Source organism: Anneissia japonica, unplaced genomic scaffold, assembly GCF_011630105.1.
Source record: "Anneissia japonica isolate Jap-2015-1 unplaced genomic scaffold, ASM1163010v1 scaffold2223_len56047_cov118, whole genome shotgun sequence".
Lineage (NCBI taxonomy): Eukaryota > Metazoa > Echinodermata > Crinoidea > Comatulida > Comatulidae > Anneissia > Anneissia japonica.
In genome coordinates, this window is record NW_022689194.1 from 27,517 (window position 1) to 31,636 (window position 4,120).

A 4,120-nucleotide genomic window follows, 5' to 3' on the forward strand; every position below is an offset into this window, starting at 1 on the left:
CCTCATAAAGAGACTTAGTTTATAAAGCATCATTCCATCCTGTAAGTGGCAAGTGTACTTGCTGTTGGATGTGAAGGAAATATAAGGGGATAATATTAAATGCTCATAACTCTTGATTTACTCAATTGATTTGTATGATGTTGGTATCAAAATTTAGCCTATAGATTGGTCAGTCATTCAAATTTAAAAAGTTTTGAAATTGGCAGAAATTGACGCAACTAGAGGTCAAAAGGTCACTGACCTACACAGAAAAGTTGTATATTTATTCCCAATTCACTCACAAACGTTTACAAATCTACAGTTGAGAGTAGATTTGATACCAATTAGTATTTTCTATTATTAATAAGCATATGGAATATCAAAAATGATATTAACAAGAAAAATGTATAAATTTATTAAATGTATTACTGTCATTTTTGATTACTTGTGTAATCAATGGTGATGTTTGGGATAGGGGTTAACATTTAGGTTCATAACTCATGATTTATTGGATAGACTTGCATGATGTTGGTATTAACATGTAGCCTGTAGATTTTCCAGCCATTCAAATTTAAAATGTGTGCTGAAATTGACGTATCAAAAGGTCGTTGACTTCTGTAGAAAAATGCAAATTCTTCCCAAAAACCATGGCAGATATTCTTTATTACAATATATGGAAATATATAGTGGTGAAAGTTATGTTAAAAGTTTCCCACACGAATAAAATAAACGAGCGGTACTGGATAAAGACAACTTTTCTATGTAGGTCAATGACCTTTTGACCTCTAGTTGCGTAAATTTTTGCCAATTTCAATAATTTTTAAATTTGAATGACCGACCAATCTATAGGCTAAATGTTGATACCAACATCATACAAATCAATTGAGTAAATCAAGAGTTATGAGCATTTAATGTTATCCCCTACCCCAAAACTGTTGTTTACAAATTTTAAGATTATAACACAATGACAGTAGTACATTTATTCAATTTATACATTTTTCTTGATAATATTATTGTTTTATATTCCATATGTTTATTTATAATAGAAAATACAAATTTTTATCAAATCTACTCACAACTGTAGATTTGTAAACGTTGGTGAGTGTTTGGGAATAAATATACAACTTTTCTGTGTAGGTCAGTGACATTTTGACCTCTAGCTACGTCAATTTCTGCCTGTTTCAAATTTTTTTCAATTTGATTGACTGACCAATCTATAGGCTAAATGTTGATACCAACATCATACAAATCCATTGACTAAATCAAGGGCTATGAGCATAACTGTTACCCCCTACCCCAAAAACTGTTGTTGATTACAAATTTCTCGGATCATAAACAATAGTACATGATACATTTTAATTTTTTTCTTATTAACCTCAATTTTTGTATTCCATATGTTAATAACTACAAGAAAAACACAATTTGTATCAAATACATCCAAAATGAGACATATGACACTGAAGTTTAATGATATTTTATGAAAAAATTTGCTTTTTAGAAAAAGGTCAATGACCTTTTGACCTCTAGTGACGTTAATAATTGTCGGATTCATTTTATTTAAACTTCATATGATTAAGAAACATATGTGCTACACATGGCTACAAAAATAACATTGATGGGATTTTTAATTCACAGGTTATGGGCATAAATGTTACCCCTCCCAAGTTATCCCACCCCCCTAAAAAAAGCATTGACCATAAAACACTAACGACCATTACAAATGACGCAAGTACATACAATGCATCCCTATATTATTCTTGTTAACATCAATTTTTTGTTTTATATGCCTGTAGCAACAAAATGATACAAAGGAAGTTTAACTGTGGGGTGGGGAGGGTGCACGGTGCCCATGGCCTATTTGTTATATATGTAATTTATCTTTTTCCCCGAGAAATTTTTTCATCTTCATTCTTAATATTCATTTTTTCTTCAAGCACCGTCAAAGAGAATAAAGCTATAAGCATATGAACAAAAGTCTTTTCTGTTTATACACATTATCTTTGGAATCTTACCTCTTTCTGTTAGACAATCTTTAAATTTAAACTCATTTAAAACTAATTTGAAAATCTTTTTTGTTTACAAAATCCTTTAAAATTGTTCACTGCGTCCTTGATGAAGTTATAAATTACTGATTAATATTATTATTATTATTATTATTATTATTATTGTTGTTATTGTTATTTTTATTATTATTATTGTTATGATTATTATTACTATTACTTTTGCTATTGCTATTGCTTTGCTATTATTATTATTATTATTATTATTAATATTGTTATTATTATTATTATTAATTTATTATATTATCATCATCTAATCTAAGTAAACTTCAAATACTCCTAAAGCAAATCATAAGAAAAATCTCTGGCGTCAAGAACTAGTACAGATCCTTAATTTTATTTTCTTAATTTATTAAAACTCCAAATTCTTAATACACGTTAACAATGTTCTTTTGTATATAAAAGCTGAATTTAATTCTTTTATCGCATTCATGTTCTATATTTGTACCTAATAAAAATGATTTAATCAACCATAATATTGACTGAATGATTTTTCATATGTTAGTTGAAATTAGACTAAAAAATAGTTTTTTTTTCCTTATTTTAATTATTTTTACTGTATGTATATTTATAATATTTTTCATTTATTAATGTATTATTAAATGTTTTAGACACATCTATCGCAAGCTCTGCCTTTAGGAATTGTGCCCTCTTCAATACTCTGTTTATTTGTTACATTTTATAGAAAATTGTAATTACGTTTTTGAAGGAAATGAATGCTATTTTTGAATTGAATTGATTGGTATTACCATAAAACATGAAACTCGAATCAAGTAATCTTTCGAAATAGATAAACATATTTAACGATGTTAACCATTTTATTTACCAGGGATGTGACGTATGCCAGGCTCGTTAATGGTCCTCATACAATCGAAATCAAATCAAAAGGTAATAATAACCATTTTACAAAGGTATAAACATATTTAAACGTATTTTTAATATGTCTGAAACACGTATCGAATAGGGTTGTTTACACGTCTGTATATAGTCCATGTACTTGTCATTTCGTGAAAATTATATTATCATTTTAATGTTGTAATCTGTAGATGCCAAGATATAGGCATTCTATATTTCGACACCTAATTTGCATATCAAGCAAATAATTTCAACAAAATTGCGTTTTCGGTTTCTTTTTAAGTGGAGTAAGAGTAATGTAAACTTAGAAAATTCGGAAAAAGAAGTGAGATTTTACGACTAATTGTTGCCAAAATATGGGAACCTTGCTTTTTTGCCCCAATTTGCATATTTAAGCAGATTTGCATATAAAACTGGAATGTGGAAAATTTAGTTACAAGCTTTATTCGAATCATCGTGCTAAACTTGAGTGTGTAAAATTTGGTTACAAACTTTATTCGAAAAAAAAAACATTGAAAAACAAATAAAAACGATTCATGTCTCTATGACAAATGCTCCTAAGATATGGAAATCCTAGATTATTGCCCTAATTGGCATATTACGGGGTGTAAAAATTATTGGTGACAAAGCTTATTCAATACAGCATACTTCGATCGATATATATATGGTAATGGTAATGGTAATGGTGGGATATTTGTAGTGCGCCTTCCACAATAAAATCGTCTCAAGGCGCCGAAAAAAGGGTAGGACCAAGAAATTAAAAGAAATTAAATTATATTATATCTTATATTAAAGAGCCTATATTAATCAGAATATTTTTTATTTTATTTATTATAAGTTAAATAAATATAAATAAATGAATAAAGTAAATAAATAAACAAATAGAAAATAAATAAATAAATAAATAATTGATAAATTAAGCCTTTAAAAACAGGCAGACCAAAGAATGGAAAAAACCAAGCAGCAAAATGAAAAATGCGCACTCCTGTTGTTGAGACGGCGTCACCACCACTACACGCAGGTACTCCGGCGACAGTATGCGCCTTCCACAATAAAATCGTCTCAAGGCGCCGAAAAAAAGGTAGGACCAAGAAATTGAAAGAAATTAAATTATATTATATCTTATATTAAAGAGCCTATATTAATCAGAATATTTTTTATTTTATTTATTATAAGTTAAATAAATATAAATAAATGAATAAAGTAAATAAATAAACAAATAGAAA

The 4,120-nt window shown here is 28.1% G+C and overlaps 1 pseudogene; it reads left to right on the plus strand.

Moving 5' to 3' along the window:
* Positions 1-4,120, plus strand: part of LOC117124577 — a 30,630-nt pseudogene that overhangs the window by 21,755 nt on the left and 4,755 nt on the right.